The sequence below is a fragment of the Dryobates pubescens genome, chromosome 33 (genome assembly GCF_014839835.1).
Source record: "Dryobates pubescens isolate bDryPub1 chromosome 33, bDryPub1.pri, whole genome shotgun sequence".
NCBI classification, from domain to species: Eukaryota; Metazoa; Chordata; class Aves; order Piciformes; family Picidae; genus Dryobates; species Dryobates pubescens.
Window position 1 is genome coordinate 5,368,636 of NC_071644.1, and position 18,264 is coordinate 5,386,899.

The 18,264-nt window shown below is 42.7% G+C and overlaps 1 protein-coding gene across 2 annotated transcripts in view; it reads left to right on the forward strand.

Moving 5' to 3' along the window:
- The first annotated feature begins 959 nt into the window (after positions 1 to 959).
- CTNNBIP1 (catenin beta interacting protein 1) overlaps positions 960 to 18,264 on the forward strand; it is a 34,074-nt gene continuing 16,769 nt past the window's right edge. The window contains exons 1-3 of one of the 2 annotated variants that reach the window (XM_054175872.1): positions 960 to 1,233; positions 4,300 to 4,378; positions 17,764 to 17,853. The gene's annotated coding sequence lies outside the window, so the exon portion shown is untranslated. The remainder of the gene's footprint in view (positions 1,234 to 4,299; positions 4,379 to 17,763; positions 17,854 to 18,264) is intronic. The other variant, XM_054175873.1, reaches the window with a different exon arrangement.

Below are 18,264 nucleotides of genomic sequence, written 5' to 3' on the forward strand. Positions count from 1 at the left end.
AGCAGCTTGGGTTTGCTCTTTGCAAAGGCTTTCATGTTAAGACCTTCATTAATTGGCAGTGGGGGTATGGATTTCAGTGGCACTGGGCTTTGATGTCATCGAGTAGCAAGCTGTTAAAGAAAGTGCCACCTGTTTCATTACTGTGACTGTTTTTGTGCAATTAAGTTAAATAGCAAGTAGAAAACGGATGGATTTTTCTAAGTCACACTCAGTACACAAAGCATTTTTATTTCCAGGAATTTAGTATTTCCCTTGCTGACCCGAGCAGTGCTCTTCATAGGTAACAGCAGAATTGTGAAGCCTAGTGGGGAACCAAAATGCATATTAGTGGTGAGCAGAGGTTATGAACCTCTGATGGCTGGAGGTTTTCAGAAGATGGTGTTTCCCGTTTGCTGAATTAGGTTGAATTAACCTGCACTGAATTCGCAATGTTTAACCTTCTTAGCACAGTAGGATTGAGGAGACTCATGTAACCTGTGCTAACATGATGTGGTTTACCCAACACGGCTCTGCCGCAGAAATGCTCCTCAGCCTCGCCCCGCCGAATAGGACAGCAAGGGGACAGCATGAAACGCTCGGCACCACGTCATTGCAGGCTCTGATTCCAAGGGTGGCTCTTAAGGTAAGCATACGGCAAATAGCAGGAACTGGCCTGCGTGCCCCCTTTAGTGCCAACCTCTCGCACGTCTCCTATCGCGATGGAACGGCTCTGTCGGGAGGGGTGGTCTGCAGCCCTTAGCAATAGTGGGGTGGTAGCCTCTGAGTACCTCCCGTTTCCCTGGAGAGCTGTGCTGAGCGCTCCTGCGGAAGCAGCCCCGCACTCAAGCTCTCCGTTCCCGTCGGGGTTGTGGCTCGGGTTCTGGCACGGCCTTTCCCGTGGCCCCGCCCCTGATCCGCCAGGCCCCGCCCTGCAAGACTGTCCCTTCCTCCCGGCTCCGCCCCGGCCGCGGGGTGCCGCCCCTTCCTGCCGGCTCGCTCTCGGGTGCTGCCTGCGGCGCTGCCGCTGCCCTGGGCGCCGGGACGCGGCGGGTCCCTCCCCCGGAGCCGCCCAGGCACCTCCCTCACTCCCTCCCTCTCCCGCCTTGGGCCGTCGCGGTGAGTCACGACTGAGGAGGCGGCCGCTCCGCTCTGCTCGGCTCCGTTCGACTCGCCCGCCCGTTCTGAGCGCGCCCGGCTGCCGCCGCCGCCGCCCGTGCCGCAGGACCGCCGGGGCCGGCCCGGCCCCGCACGCAGGTGAGCGCGGCTGCCCTTTGTGCGCGGCGCCCGCCCGTGAACAAAGGCGCTCGCCCGGGCCGGGGCGTCGCTCCGCCGGCCCCGGGCCTCCGCGCCTCCTCTCTGCCGCCCCGCCGGGGCGGCCTCCCGCGCCCTATTCCCGGCGCGGAGCAGGGCTCGGGGCCGCGGCCCCTGACCCTGCCTGGGCCCAGCAGTGGCCGAGCGTCTGTGGGCGCTGCCAGGCCGTGGCCCCGCAGCACAGGTACGGGAGGTGCCTTCTTAATTTTCTGGCATCATCTCTTACGTCATGTGGCACCCAGTTTGACGGCGGCGATGTCCCACCCCAGCCATGGCTGCATTTTTGTGGCAGGTGAAGTCGTTCCCACCCAAAAGCTGTTTGAGGTGCGCAAGAGCCGCGGGGAGGGCAGACAGGTGTCACGTCCACAGGCAATAACACCCAGGATCTGGACGCCCCGGCTCAGGGCAGCCCCTGTTTGTGTCATGGGAAGCGTGCGGTGCTGCACGGCGTGAAGTGCCGGGAAACGCTCCTTGGTCAGTGCTTGAGAGAGGTCTTCACCTGGAGGCGATTTTACCTTTGCCGAAAATGGTGTTTGCAGAGCATCTGAAGCAGCACTCTAACTTTTAATTCAGTATAATGATAGTGCGTGCTGGCACATTGTTCTTTATGCCTTGGAAAGGTCTGTGAGAGTGGAACAGCATCGTTTTCCAAATCCGAGTGTGTTAATACTCCAGGCAGCAGATGAGAGAGGAGACTAGTTTCTGCTAAACATCCAAATGTGCTTCCTCAGGGTACATTTGACTTTCAGACTTGTGTTTGCTTTCTCCTCAACAAGCGAATATTTTGCTCTGCTGTGTATCATCTTTTATTTGACTGTTCCTCATCTTGGCACATTGAACAAAATAGGCTTTGATGCTCTGTGAGATGAGAGCAAGACATTCTGCAGATGTGGTGGGTTAAAAAAAACCCCAACAAAACACCAAACTCCAAAAATGAGCAGCCACTGGAGGCAAGAGGTGTATGTCTGTTTTCTGATCCCAGTTGGCTCCAGTATGGTGATAGCCAATGTCTGCTGAGTGTTTGAAAAATGTCATTTTAAAATGCATTTATAAAAATCGAAATTTTATGTTTAGTTTTTGTTGGCTGCTGAACTTGCAAGCTGTCCACTTCTTTCACCCTTAGTGCTTTTGAAGCTCGTGTTATGTGAAGTATCCAGCTGAAGGAGAAACACTAAATGATGAAAAGTGAGGCTAAACTGTACTTCAGGAGGGTTAGTTTGAAAGTATGTGCATTCAGTGTGAAAAGTCATACAGAAAGCTACATAGTAATCACTTTTTAAACGTGATTACTTACTTTCTTATTAATCTGAAAGCTACCATTCGCCTTGACAAACAAATTCAACTGGAAAATGGTGGCAGGTATGCTTCAGATACATTGGAGTTACTTTGCCATTAGTCAAAAAAGAATGATCTCTGTCCATATATCTGTGACATCTGAGTAGAAATCAGCAGCTCCTTCAGTGTAGTTTAGATGTGATGGTAAATTGATTTGCACGTTCTTGTAGTTGGTGTGCATCAGAGTAGTGTAAATTTACACGGAGGCTTGTAAGATTGAGCAAAAAGAGTGAAGGTCAATTTGAACTGCTGAACATAGAGCTGCTTGGCCAAAGTTTTGTGGCTTATCCAGAATTGCTTCAAAGCAGAAGCACTGTTTTAGTACACTTTAAGCATTGCAAGAGAAGTTACGGTAAGTTGCATAGGGCACAGAAGTGCTTTTGGGGTTATTTTGGATATCCAAGTAAGAAGATGCTGAAATCTTCACCAGAAATGTCATCCCATAACCTAACAGGAGTCATTGTAATGAATATCTCTTGGATGTACCAGAGCTGTCATTCACCTGAGTGGCTGTTTGCAGTGGTGCACAGGAGTTGTGTGTGTGAGGAAGGAGGGCTAATTGTTTAAATACTCTTGTATTTCACTAGAGATACAACATAGGAATGTTCAGTGTTAGGGCTGCACAGAAAGCAAGTCCTGAATCCCAGTTATGGGTCATCTGTAGTTGTATCAATTTCTTCCATCCCCTGCCATCCTCTTTCCCCCATGCAGGGTCTGAGTAAATTTTGCAGGAGGGGAGAGAAGCTTCTGAAACAATTTGTGTTAATTTCTAACCAAAACCAAATGCAAAATGAAACACCCCCTAAATTTTGTCATTGCAAACACTGGCTGTGATACACATTTGTTGCTAAAGGTTAAAAATCATCCTGTAGTTGAGTACAGGCAGGTAAAGCTGACATCTGAATGTGTTTGACACTCTGAAAGTGATGTTAAAGGTTGATGCTTAGCCTAAGAAACAGCTTGTGTGAAATCAATCTATATTCATTTAATATGAGTCTCTTCCTCCCCAGAGCATTTGTCATCTGTAACTACCATAAACATTTATGACTTTTAGTAAGTATTTCAGTTCTGAAGTTGGTTGTTGACTACAAAGCATCCCTCCTGAGCATCTGACCTAGTTTCAAGCATCAAAAACGCACCCAAGTGCTATGTGTGCAGAGAGGCAAGAGGCTTTTGGAGGCTGCTGTTGCATGTGCTTAGAGAAACTTCCAGTAGAGTTTTCTCTGAAAGAGAAGGATAATTCACTCCAAAAAAATTTCTTCTGCAATAACTTTATTCATCACAGGTATTAGAGAGATACTTTATTTCAGCTCAGTTTGAGAGTTCTGATTTGCTGGGTGTGTTGATTTAATTCCAATTAAGATACTGCATGTATGCAAGTAAATGAATAGTCCCAGAAAGCATTTGTCTTGATGTTGCTGTTCACCAAAGATGTAAATTATTGGAATGAAAGCATTTTGTCACCTCTTCTCTGTCCTAAGAAATGTCAGCTGTCCAGTGGTCTTGCTTTAAAAGTATGTGAGAGAGATGATCCATGTGTTGATTTTTAAATGTACCAGAAACCATTTACCACCAAACTTAAGAGAAAACAAAGCAAGATACTTTGTGTGCTGTTGTTGATGCTGTTGTATCTCTGAGAGTGGATGAGACTGACCCTTCTTTTTCCCTTTAAAGCACCATCGCCTGTCCACGAACTTCATTTGCCTAAGAGAGCAGATAGACCAGAATGAGCAAGGCTACGGAGTGTTAATAGGTGAGAAGAAACCAAAGATCAGGAAAATAACCAAAAATACTGGTAACTGAATGATGAGAATATTCTTCTGACTCTGGGATTTATTTTCAGACTCATTATCTAAGAAATGCTCAAAGTAATGAGGAAAGTGAGTTTCTCGTTTCTGCTTGCTGCTGGTGACTGGACAATGTTACAGTGCTTACGTATGGTGCAAGTGTCAGTCTGAATCTTGGAAGTGTAATAATGCCTCTTGCTTTTCAAAATGTATTTTCAAGGTTTTACAGAATAGCAAATCTGCCATGCCTGCTTTTCTTTTGGGAAAGATGATATAGAGACATCATCATTATTAATGCTATTTAAGAGACAAACCAACCAAACCTCACAACCTAAATGTCTCTGGAGATAAACTGTTGCAAAAAATAGAAAAACAAAAATAGAATTCAACTTCTTGCTACTGATGGGGGTAACAGAAGTGGAGTCAGTAGATTTGTACAACAATTAGACTTGTCTAAAGGTGTTCTGTTCTATTTTTTGCAAATGTGTCGGCCAAGAAGTCCATTTTCCCTGTTATGAGGGGAACTAACAAATATGGAAGCAACTTAAGTAATCAAGCCTGTTTATGACCATGACCAAGCTCTGAAACTTTCTGACTCAGTGTATCCAGCTATAAAATTAGTTGACTGCTTCACAACAACGTTAAGAAGTTTAATTAAAGTGTAATTGTTTTGCCTCTGAACTCATCCAGGTCCTGATTCAGTGCACACTGAAGTCCTGTGAGGAACTCTGAATTAATTTCAGTGAGCTTTAAATAAGTATCCATCTGTACACTTAAAGGAAGTGTGACCTATATTTTTGCAGCAGAATTTCTGTGAGGGAGCAGCGTTAATACTGAAACAGTTTATGGTAAACCACTGGTGGAAAGCTTTTAGTAGAAGAGAGGAGGGGATAGTGCAGCTGTGGTGATCTGTGGTGCCTGTTGCCACACAAATGTAGTTTTAGTAGAGTTTCCTAAGTTGGAGTGTGCTGGGTCTTACACGGAATACTGAAAATTTCCTGGCAGCTTGCTGGGTTGGTCAGAGGAGGCAATATCAGCCTTCAGGACAAACACAGCTAACTGAATGTTTATGCAAAAGATCGGCTATAACACACTTAAAAAACAATTAACTTTAAGAGTTGGTGCCAAATTGAGGAAAATGGGAGCTTTCACATCTGCCTAGCTGCCTTTTTTTCTGCCCCAGGAATGTCTGTCGCTGCCAAATAATACTCATTGGTTTATGTGGAATTCATGAAAGGTTTCACTTCACTTCAGAGGTCAGCAACATCAGGTTTTTTTTAAACAGCTCTTTTATCACTGCAAGTTCAGTCAGCAGCTACAGGGGACTGGCAAAATCAACCTTTCACAATTGACATAAACCTGTTTGCAACGGTTTCCTTAGTGCTTCACTGTCATAATTCTTAGTTCTTAGCTCTTACAAAATACGGTTTAAACCTCAAGTAAAATTTTGTAAGCGTAATAGCTTGTGTGTGTGTAAAGACAGTTTTGACACCTTGGGTTTTATATATCCATTTCATTGCTCTTTATTTAATAGCTGCTGTTTTTGACATAACTGCTATAAGCTCCTTCCCTTTGAGACACTAAATGTAATAAACATGTAGTGTAATTGTACTAACGGGTTGGGAAGTGCAGAAGTGCAGCTTCAGTAATCCCGGTTCCTTGTTCTGCCACAAATTGGTGGGTGTTGCATGCTCCTGAAAACTTTCTGAAGTGATCTGGAGTCTTACACTAGTTTTAGCTAGTGGAAGGGTCAGCCTTATCTTGGATATTGTTGCTAATGGTCTCTGGGCTAACACCTTTTGTTGTTACTGGTGTATATGGAAGTCTGATCAGTTAGAATATGTATTGCATTTGCATGATTCTCCCATTCTTAGGGTAATAATTGCCATTTATCTTGGAAATGCACCACATTTTATGTATAAAGGAGATACTGAAACAATCAGGTTTTAGTATTTAACTCAATTTGTGTAGTCTATTTAAGTCTATTAGTGTAGTCAGGGGAGGTTTAGTCTGGATGTTAGGAAGAAATTCTTCACAGAAAGAGTGATTTGCCATTGGATTGAGCTGCCCAGGAAGGTGGTGGAGTCACCATCACTGGAAGTGTTTAAAAAGAGACTGGATGAGGCACTTAGTGCCATTGTTTAGTTGGTTAGATGGTGTTGGGTGATAGGTTGGACTTGATGATCTCGAAGGTCTTTTCCAACCTGGTTAATTCTGTACTTCTGTCTGAATCTGTCAGACTTGCCACATGATTCCACACAAGTTTGGTTGGTTGTCTTTAACATATGAGCATTCTTAGTCTTGCTTGTGATATTTCCAGTTTTCCTTTTTCTCTGAAAATAATCAGTCCCAGCACTGATTTGGACTTGATAAAACCTTTAAACCCCCTCAGAGTCAGTAGTTGATTCTCTCCAGCCTCTGTGTATGTGTGATCATGCAGTGGTGCTTAAGGGAGATTCCTGCTGTCAAGCTAATGACCTCATACAGGTTTATTTCACAATTCAGAGCTAATATAATTAAGGTGACATTCAAAACTATGGCTAGGGAGGAAGGAAATTGCATCTCTTTTCCTGAGATATAGGAAGTCTCCTGAAGGCAAGATTTCCGTCCTTGTTATCCCACTTTACCAAAAAACAGAGCAAGCAAAAGGGCTGTGGTGAAATTGATGTGTGATTAGGATTTCTTTTTAAGCCTATGAACATTAAGAGTTCTCTCCGAACATCGACAAGGGTTTTTTTCCTTCCTCCTCTTTCCATCAGATACCCTTGCAGCATGGTCTCTTTTGGAGGCCTAAAGGAGGCAACAAAAATCCTTTTCTTGAGCATTGTGGTTTTAGTAAATCTTTCAGAGGAGAGAGGAACTGGCATAGTTTTTCACATATGATTAAAACCAGCTATTTAGACCAGTTCATGAAACTTTACTGAGGAAAGTTCTCCAACAGTGTCATTTTTCTCAAGGTCCTGGGAGCAGCACTCTCTTGCCCACACTGTCCAATAATATTAATGAAGCTAACAGGCCACCGGGGAGGCAAAGGTTTTATGTGATGGTTAGTGCAAAAAACATGATCAAGGAATATATTCATATTGGACAAATAGCCATTAATTCTTAGTTCAATTTTTAGCAAGAGCTCTTAATAAAATAACTGTTTGGATTGGTTTAAAAAAAATTAAACCATATATTGAGTTAAAACCTGAAATGACTTCTTTGCTTATTTGGTTATGCTCTAGAGAATCATGAGGAAAGCAGAACAGAAGATGTATTTAATTATTTTATCTAAAGAAACACAGTAAGTAAGTGTCATAAGGGATGCATTTATCATATTTTACATCAAGTTTCATTGTTGTATGAGGCCAGAACAGTATTTCCTGTTGTTGTCCAATGGCTAGGCAGTTTTGGTAGTCAGGAACTATTAATTTAAGAGTCTCTAATCCTAATGCTGTACATTGATAGAGTATTGCAAAACAAACAAAAGGTGAAGTAGTCACCAACCTAATAACTCATGTTTTAATTACTTAAAAAAAAATTCTAGTTGGCCATAATCCCTCTACTGTAGGCATTTTCAGTGTAATATGTTTATGATCTGGCATTAATGATGTTCAGATGTCAGGATAAATTACAGGTCACTTTTGCAGTGGAAAGCTGTCCTGAGTGTGCTGTGCGTCTGTAGGAAGATGCTGTGTCGAGGAGTACCAAATAAAATGCCTATAAGTGTAATGCTGCTTCAGGGAGCACACTACTGCAGAGCAATCCTCTTGGTAGGTGTCACTCATGACTTCTGCCTTTTCTGGTTAAACATAACAATGCAGTGTGATTAAGCTGCTCAGAACTTGGTCAGATTGGTTGTTAGTGTCACTTGCCTTTTTAAGTTGATGGAAGCATCAGGTTTTTGCACTAGACATAATTCAGTTGCAAAGATCTGAGTACAATTACAGTATTAATGACACTTTATAAAGATACCATACAGAATCTTAGAATGGTTTAGGTTGGAAGGGACCTTAGAGATCATCTACTCTAACCTCCTTGCCATGGGTAGGGATGCCTCTCAATTAGACTTGGCTGCCCAAGGCCTCATCCAGTCTGGCCTTGAACACCCACAGGGAGGAGGCATCCACAACTGCTCTGGGCAACCTATTCCAGAGTCTCACCACCCTCTTACTGAAGAACTTCTTAAAATTCAGTCCAAACCTACTCTCCCTCAGCTTCAAACTGTCCCTTCTTGTCCTATTGCTAGACACTGTTATGAAAAGTCCCTCTCCAGCCTTCCTGTAAGTTCCCTTTAGGTATTGGAAGGCAGCTATAAGGCCCACCCAGAGTCTTCCCTTCTCCAGGATGTGCTTCTCCATTAGCACTGCTGCTAGATTCTGCATGTGTGCTGCTTCATCCATATTTCTGCTTCCTGTTCAAGCCACAGGAGAATTGCTGAGAAAACATATACACATACTCACAGCAGTTTTGACATTGTGCTGTGTTGCGTAGGCAACCCAACCTTATTTTAGGGTTATTACAAAGACTGAACTAAATTCTTGCCTCTGTAGTCAGCTAATTCTTTATCGGTGTTTATGCTTCATGAGTGTAGGGTATTTGTCCCATGTATTATTTTTTAGCCTGCTTAGTGTCTGTAATATAAATAGCAGCCTTCAGTAAAACTCAGTTTTACTGCTCATGACCTGTCAGCCTTCAGAGCACTTTGGCCCAGCGTTACCACTTGCAGAGCTGCTTTGAAAACACGGCTTTGGTCATAAAGCGGATTGGCATTACAAGAACATGACCACAATTAATGGGCTCCATCTTCCTTTGCATGTTTGGGTATTGGCCTCAGTTCAGTTTCTGCAATGATCATAGAATGAGCGTGCTGCAGGAGGCTCTGTCATTGCTGACAATAATTAGTAGTCCCAAAAGGTAGCATCTCCATTTATGAATCATAGAATGGTTTGGGTTGGAAGAGACCTCCATATGTGATCTAGTCCAACCCCCTTGCAGTGAGCAGGGACATCTGCAACTGGATCAGGTTGCTCAGAGCCTTGTTGAGCCTGGCCTTGAGTATCTCCGGGGATGGGGCCTCAACTGCCTCCCTGGGCAACATGTTCCAGTGTTCCACCACCTTCATGCTGCACAACTTGTTCCTAACATCAGTCTGAATCTTCTCTAACTTCAAACCATTGCCCTTCATCCTATCACTGCAGGCCTTTGGAAACAGTCCCTCTGCAGCCTTCTTGTAGTCCCCTTTGGGTACTGGAAGGCTGCTCTCTGGAGCCTTCTCATCCCCTGGCTGAACAACCCCATCTCCTTCAGCCTGTCTTCATGGCAATAGCACTCCGGCTGCCTGGTCACTTTGATGGCCTCCTATGGACCCACTCCAGAGGGTCTGTGTCCTTCCTGTGTTGAGGGCTTCAGGGCTGGATGCAGTACTCCCGGGGAGGTCTTACCAGAGCAGAGTCCTGTCCAGCACACCTATCATATAAACCAGGATAGCTATATGAAAATGTGTTGGTTCTTACAAGGTATTGATAACGTTTTTACCTATTATTAGTGCTCTACTTTTCCACTGGTTTATGATTTAAGTTAAACTATGAAAATGAGACTAATTTCTTAAGAATGGGAAATGGCATCTTAGGTTTATGTCTGTCTGCTGGGAACTTCATTTTCTGTCTGAAAATACAGTGTTTACTCCTTGATCCACAGAAAGCATTGCTGTACAGCTTTGTTTTGATGATGGATGCGTAACGCTGTTCTTACAGCAGTAATAATTCTTAGTGTGATACCTGGTAGTTAAAATGATTGCCTATCTATCATTAGTGCCTAATTCCCTGGGTAGGAGATTTGCAGCTTTGTTATAAAGAGGGGAAGAAGCACCTGAGCCTCTGTGTGGGATGCTGATGAGTAGGACAAGAGCAGCACTCCTCAATCCAGCTGCTGAAGACCATCTTGAGTAAAGTATTATAACGTTCCAACCTTAATGATTCTGTGATTCTGTGAGAATTGTTGCTTTGTCTGAGATGGAATCTATGTGTAAACTGCTGTAGAGGAGAGTTGTCACCCCTTAAAGAATTTTTGACAAACTTATCTTTGAAGTGTGAATGCCTTTGTGAAATGAAAGTATTTTTTCTTTTTCTTTAAGGTTTTGTTGCTGTTACTACATTTAATTTCAGAGGCTTCAAGTTGAGCGACTACCTAAAAACCTGTGCTGCTGCTTTTAACTTCATGAGATGTGATAGATGTCTTCTCTTTAAGAGGTTGCTGCTGTGGTACAGCAAAAAGAACCCAAAAAAAAAAACCCCAAACCCAAATCATCTGGTTTGTGTGTGCCTGATGGTCAGGAGGGATTGATTTCCTAAAAATGGTGATTATAATGGTAGGATTGTCTGGGGGGGGGGGGTTGTTACAGTTAGCTTGAGCATTGAGCTGAGAACTGGTTTAGTATATAGGGAAGCTTTTTTAAATGCATTTCCTATTTTTGAGGCCCTGTTTCAAGCTCTGAAAGCTGATCCAGCAGTTTCCTTAGATTTTTTTTCATGTCTAAGTGGTAGTATGTTGGGCTGTTTCCTGTCTCTCATCAAGGGAGAGGACTGTAGTGTTTTGTTCAAAATTCAAATCTAACATTTAAGAGATGCAGACCTACCAGTGGAGTTCAGCTGGAAAGTGGCCTAAATCTGACACCAGGGTTCAGGTTCTGAAGTTGGTGAAAAGCTAATAGTGAGCATAGAAATGAAGACACAAAACCCCATGTTAAATATTTCAACTCTTACTGTTCACCTATAAATAGGTAGCTGTTATGAATTCTTCATTGTCGTGTGTCTCTGGAGATGGGAATTAATCCAGTCTCCAGCTGCCTGTGACTGAAGGTCATGAGTCAGAATGAATTAGAGGAAAATTGGTATCAGGCTTTTTCAGACTCTGGTTCCTGACTTCAGGTTTCAGGCTCCAGCTTGGAAGGTTTTTAGGGCTCTAGGTGTTTTCTGTACAATGTCATTTTAAAATTCACATGGCTTTAAGGTGCAGCATCCCCTTGCCCTTACAAGCTTCCCAGTGCAACCATGCTTCAACCACTGAAGTACTCAGTGGTGTCACTGTGGAGGCTAATAGCTTAACCTTGGATAATGATATCATAGAGTTAAAGGGACCTCTTCATGCTGGCTGTTAACTCAATTTGTGTAGTGCAAAGGAAACCTGCAGCGGTTGGTTTTATTCTCCACAACTCCTTATCTGAGCTTGTTCTAATCCTGTCCTGTTAATTGAGGGTTTTTTTTCTGCCTTGAACAGAACCAGCCAGATTCAAGAAGAAAAAAGAAAACAACTAACTAAATTGTAGCTGAACCAATTCCTGTTGGATTTCTTTTGACTATAACTGGAAATTAAGCAAGATATTAAAGAGGTAGTCAGCTGTGACTTAGATTTTAAAGAGCTAGCCAGATGGCTGCTGTAAGTACTCTAAATTAAGACTAGGTATGTAAAATACTGCTTTTACAGACAGCTTACTGCCTTTTTCTTTTTCCCCCCCTTAGTTTAGGGTGTGTCAGTTCCTCAGTTTCAGGGCTGTTTTTTCCCCCATACCAATAAAATGTGGATATTGGGAATTTCAGCATTACAGAAGACTACAGCATTGAGGGCAATGTGTAATTTGAAAGAACAAAAGCTCCTGTTGCTTTCTCATTGCTTGAAATAAGCATGCCTTTAAAATCAAATGGGATGCTTTACTAGTTTGCTTCAGGCAAAATTTACAAGCCAAACATTTTTTGTGTGCCTTTTTCTGGTGGGATGTGAGATTTTTTTGAGAGTTTTGGGGTTTGTTTTTCAAAAGGGGTGATAGAAGGGGAGTCAGAGTAATGTTCTTTATCATGAACCCATCTGTGGCATTGTCCAACAGAGGAGCCCTTCCAGGTTTTGAATTTGTAAGAGTATAGGTGGAAGTGAGTTACACAACTGTGATTTTTCAGTTGCTGTGTGTTGGAATCATCTTCAGTCAAAACAGGTTTTTCCCAGTGAGCTTGAGTTCCTCAGGAGCTGTTCCATCTGTTTGTAAAACAGGCAAGTTAAACTGAGTTTGAATACAGATTTCTCCTGTCTCTGTGTTATTAAAGTGACAACGCAGTAGCTGATGTTCTGAATCTAATCAGGGAGAGAAAAAGAGAGGGAGGTTAACTACAATGACAATATTTTTTTCATTACATATTATTGTGCTCAGAGTTAGTAAATGAAGAGAAAGCTGATAAGGTCTTTTAATTTGATTTTGGGAAGGCTTATGTGCTATTTTCATTATTATCTTCTCAGGACAAATAACAGCACAAAGGGGTAGGGAAGCATCTCTTAATGCTAGTGGAGAAGTTAAAAATAGTTAATCCCCTTCTACTTCGGTATCACACTTGTAAAGTAGCCCAGCTGTTTTTCTGGTGTTGACATCTTCTGATTCCAAAATGATGGCCAATTCCAACTCATCTCTTACTGCCTTGCTGGAAAGTATAACTTCATTCTGAAATGTTTTAGGTCTAAGTGGTAACTAAGCTTTCTTTTGCCAAGGGGACGGGATTGCACTATGCTTTCAACAGCCACAGAGATCTGTTTGCTAGGCAAGCAGGGATCAGAACAGGGATGTCAGGCGTGCTTGACTCTGCCCAGTCCACATGTTGGGCCTTGCAGGGCAGAAGGCATTCCTGGGATCCTCACCCAGCCCTTCTGCAGGCAGCTTGGGGAATGAAGTGCTGGAGAGCAGGACAGTTTTGCCATTTGTTTACTGACCAACCTCCTTTACTACTTGGGAAAAGGAGGGGATGTTTTTAAACTCAGATTTATTGCTTTGGCAACGCTGAGGTGGAGGTTTTGGCTTTAATATATAGATCTTTGTCATTTATTATTCTGTCTTGTGAATCATATTAAAAATAGATGAGAACTAAATTTCATTCCCTCTGCCTTGCCAAACAAGGGAAAATTAGGTGACCCAATTACGTTCATTTGCAGTGTATTAGATGCAGCAGGACAGTCCTGAAGGATTTAGTCTTTTAACACAGTTTAGTGAAGAATGTAATCATTTCAGAGTGAAACTACAGCTTCTCAAACAGGCAGGTTAGTCTTTTTTGTGAGAAAAGAATGAAATAATGATTGGAGAGTAGAACTCTGCTTAGCTGCAAAATAGATAAGATACTGGCAGCCCAAACTTCCCTGTTGGCTTTGCACATCTGCCTCACCCTTACCTGGAGAGACCAGTTCCAGACTTGGTAGAACTCTCTTCTCCATGGCTTCATCAGCCTTTGACAGCCCTTCCTTCAGTGCTAGGAACTCAGGATGTGATTACCAGAAATTCAGCTGAGACCCCAATATTTCTTCACTTGGGCCAGTAAATATCAGTGGATGTGCAATCAGGCTTTTGAGTAGCCAAAGCTGCTAATTTTTTACTACTATTATTTTTTTAATCCAGAGCTTTCCAGCTGAATTCTGTTCATGCTGTGGGGATTCCTTCAGCCCAGTACATGGTGGTTCATGTTCTCTTTCCCTCTCTGGCTTTTTGTGCTGAGAATAGACACTAAGAGTTTGTCTTTCAGGGAATGTTTCTCATAAGCAATATATCTGGTAAGAGCAGGTAAATAAATTAATTCTGTGTTTTATCTATAAACAGTAGGATTCTTCAGTGCTGCTGATAAAAGCTTGTTTATGATGCATGGGATGTGCAGAAGTGGTTTTTATCTTTGCTGATCAGCTGACGTTCGGCTGCCAGCATCCTGCATTCGGCATGTTGCATCCTGATGCTGGTTCAGTTTCCTTGTGCTGTTGTAATTCAGTAACATGTACTTGAAAAACTTGTTTCTTTTCCATTTATGTGCCTCACATTTTAGCTTAAAAACTCCTTTAACCTCATGATGTTCAGGTAAGCAGAACCTAGAGCTAAGATGCTGACCTTTTTGTGTCTCCCATACAGATATCTCTGGACTTAGAAACATTATTTCAATGCTTTAAAGTTTTTCTCTATGTTAAAAAGTACTCTTTGTAGCAATTCCTGCCCCAAGTGTAAACCATTGTAAGCAGCAGAATTATTTAGGAAAGAAGGGTAAGCATTGGCACTGGAGTCTTTGTGCTTAGAATAGTTTTCATTTCCAAGGTAAAGGAATTTGCATGGTATATCTGCTCTTAAACCCTGCTGGCTGGCATAGTAAGCAAGAATTTTGATTCTAAGTTTGAGAAATGGTTTTATGTTCCTACATTCTAGTGACACCTGAATTTGGACAGATCCTTGTGATGAGGAGAGAGTCTGAAACTTTCTTTCTGTGGTAGAAGTGCTGATTGGTGTGATGAGTCCAAGCAGCTGTTTGTAGCACCTGACAAAGTGTAGAGAGGTTTGTGTAGGGTAGAGTGGTACAGAGCTAACAGAGTTCTTCAGAAGTAGTGCACTAAATGAAACAATAATCACTTGTTTAGATAGAGGCAAAAAACTGGAACTGAGCAGAGGCAAAATAAACAATGCCCTGACCTTGCAGGAATAGGAAGTGGATATAGGTGAGCAAAGAAACAGAATTCAGAGCTGGTAATTGTAACCGAGGGTAAGAAGTACCTGACTTGAAAAATGATTCAGGGATGGATCATTGTGTAACACACAGGTTTGTTGGGACTCTAAAGACTGAGCAGAACTCAGACTGGTAGTGATTCAGCTGTTCCTCAGCTGTCTTGCTAAACTCTTTCTCACATTTTGCACTTCTTCCCTCCCACTCCCAAAATAAATGATTGCAAAATATTTTTAGATCTTACTTCTTGGGGTTCGTTGGAAATGAATGTTGATGTGTAGTTGGAAATGTTGCAAGTGTGAGCTGCCATTTAGAATCACAGAATGGCAGGGGTTGGAAGGGACCTCTGGAGATCATCTAGTCCAACCCCCAGCTAGAGCACGGTCACCCAGAACAGGTTGCACAGAAAGATATCCAGGTGCGCTTTCAGTGACTCCAGAGATGGAGACTCCACTGCCTCTCTGGGCAGCCTGTTCCAGTGCTCTGCCACCCTCAATGTAAAGAAGTTCCTTCTCATGTTTAGGTGGAACTTCTTATGTTCAAGTCTGTGCCCATTACCTCCTGTCCTGACACTGGGCACCACTGAAAAAAGCTGGGCCCCATCGTCCTGACACCCACCCTTTAAGCATTTATAAGCATTGAGAAAACCTCCCCCCCCCCCCCCCCCCCCAGTCTTCTGTAGGCAAAAAAGCTCCAAGTCCCTCAGCCTTTCTTTGTAAGAGAGATGTTCTAGTCCCCTAAGCATCTTCACAGCCCTTTGCTGTACCCTCTCAAGCAGTTCCCTGCATGAAATAGGAACAAGTTGGTAGGAGAACATTTGTGTGGCTTTGGCCTGGTCACCAACCATTGTAGTCTTGTTTTTAAATCGTGCTTTTAACAAAAAGTAATGAAACCTGGTTTATTGTTTATTTGCTCTGGTCAGTTTTGGAGCCTTTAGCAGTCAAGATGCTTATTACTCAGAGGTTGTGCTCTCTGCTGTGGAAGCTTGATGTGTTCCACCCATGTTTATATTGTGACAGGGGTGAGGTGAGTTCAGCTGGGGATAGCCACGTGGATTGGACAAAGCACCGAAATGTTTTGGGTGCTGCTGGTGACTTGTTGGAGGGATTAGACTTGCGCTTGGAAATGAAACTGTGATGCCTTCTTCATCAAAACAAGCTGTCTGTGGAGGCTGCTTTGATTGTCAGCTGAATCCCTCTAAATTGTTAGGATTAGGAAACCATTTGGTCTTTCTGTTTGTATGTGGTGTTAAGTTAAATAAAATGAATGGCTGCATTATTTTTCTTTGCAATTTGGGGTGCACATGGAGAATTGTAATGGTGACTGTAAATATGCTGCTCCTGTCAGTAGGACAGAAGTGCATCTCAGAAGTGGTTACTTCCCATGCTCTTAATTCTTTCCTTTAGAAAGGAGTTGAGGCAGTGGTGTGGTGAGTATTTGCACGGTGGTGGTGGTGGGGGGTGTGTCTTTGAAGTCCACAGAAATGAGAACAGCAATTAGTCACTGCAAACGGCCCTGTTGTCGGTGCTGTAGATAATCTTTCTTGGGGCTGCATTGCATATTTAGAGGGCAAGAACAGTGGGAACTAATTAGTGAGGTAGGGCTTGAATAATCCTTTCAGAGCAGGCAATTTCTCTCCTCTGGAGAGGCAAAATGATTCTTTTAAGCCATTGATAAAGCTCAGCTGCTTCCAGCACTTGTTAGTAAGAGACACTGTAGAGAACCTCTGGGTGAAGCTCACAGGTATTTTGGATTCATCATTTCTCTGATGAACCTGGTGTACAGAACAGTTGAGTAGCTCTAGCTACTCCTGTCTTGTTTCCCTGCCACTAACGACATCCGCACGGGGTGGTGAGCAGCCATAAAGGAAATGGAGTTAGTCTAGATCTGCCTTTGCTTGTTGAACACACACCAACAAAATGAGAGTTGATGTTTGGTAAATTTAACTAGGCTTTCATTAAAAAGTGGTGCAGGTATGCATATTTTTCTTAATGAGAAACTCTAAGTACAGCAACTTACACAGTTAATTTCATAGTTCAAGCTGTGATGCTCTCCTGAGTAGCAGGCACTTGCTATTTCACTGCACATTAGTGCTTGGACTGTCACTTCATTCATGCCATTGAGCTGCTTGTCTTAGAGGCTAATGTGATAGATAGGAATAGCTGTAAATTCTTGCCGGTCTCTGGGACCTAGTGGCAGTTGTAAAATATCTTCAGAAATATGTCACAAGTCTAAAAAAAAATAAAGTCTGCAACTGGAGCTGTTGGTGACTGAGCAGTGAAGCTGGTCTGAAAAATTCTGCACAGAGAGTCTTTCCAGCCCAGCTTTCAAGTGCCAGTCTTCATAATTGCTACATTCAGATAACAAATACGTAGCTGAAAACAATAATTTTGGTTAAAATAAGCATGCTTTGCATTTCTCCCTAGTTTTCTTCAACTCTTTGGGAAGATACACCTTTTTTTTTTTTCCCCCAGAAGAAATTCCATGTCAGGGTTTGTTGGGGGCTTTTTTGCTTTGCCTTTTTGTTTGTTTGTTTGTTTTCCCAGGGAGTTGAGTTTTATTCTGAAAGCTTCTGAAAGAACACAAAGCTTAAATGTGTTCCACTCTCAAGTGATTGGGAATGTCCTTGGTATTGTGGTCAGGGTGTGAATCTTGCAGATGAGGAATGGCTTGACCTTTGGAAAAAAAAAACTTATTCTTCTGTGAGAAAATGTTCTCTGAAGTGCAACCAACCTTCAGCTTAATGCATTTTGGCTAGACAGTCTTCTAAAGCAGGCTGTGACTCAAAGCATTTTGAAGGAAGGGTCTTTCTGATTTTTCAGTTTGGGGTTTTTCTGTAATGCTTTGCTCCTTTGTTTTCACAGGGCTGTTTCCTTGTGCATTTCTTCCAGCTGCAGTCATTAATCTGGACTAAACACCTGGGTTATCTGATCTTCTGTGGTTTTTAGAAGCAGGTACGTTGGCAGGGAAATCTCTTGCGTTGTCTGGTTGGGGATGGGGCAACAGTGGTTTTGTCCATATGCTACAAAGAATTGTAGGGTGAGGTAGATTGTGTTTAAATCATGCTGCAGTTTGTGTGACTGAAATGTACACTGTATAATGCAGTTTCCTTCAGAAAGCAAATTTGGTAAGTACCTTGATAAGATTTTTCAGTCCTTCATTTGTAAAGGTGGATTGTGCTGTCTTCTGGGCACAGAGCAGCTTTGTAAGTGGGTTTGGAAATTTCCTGATGCAATATATGCTGGGTAGTTTTGTCATCCTAAACGCTGTCTTGGCAGAGCTTTATGTAGCAGGAACAGAGAGATGAAAGTTTTTCATGCTGCGGTCTCAGTACTGATTTAAGACTTGTATCTTTCCACTTTGTT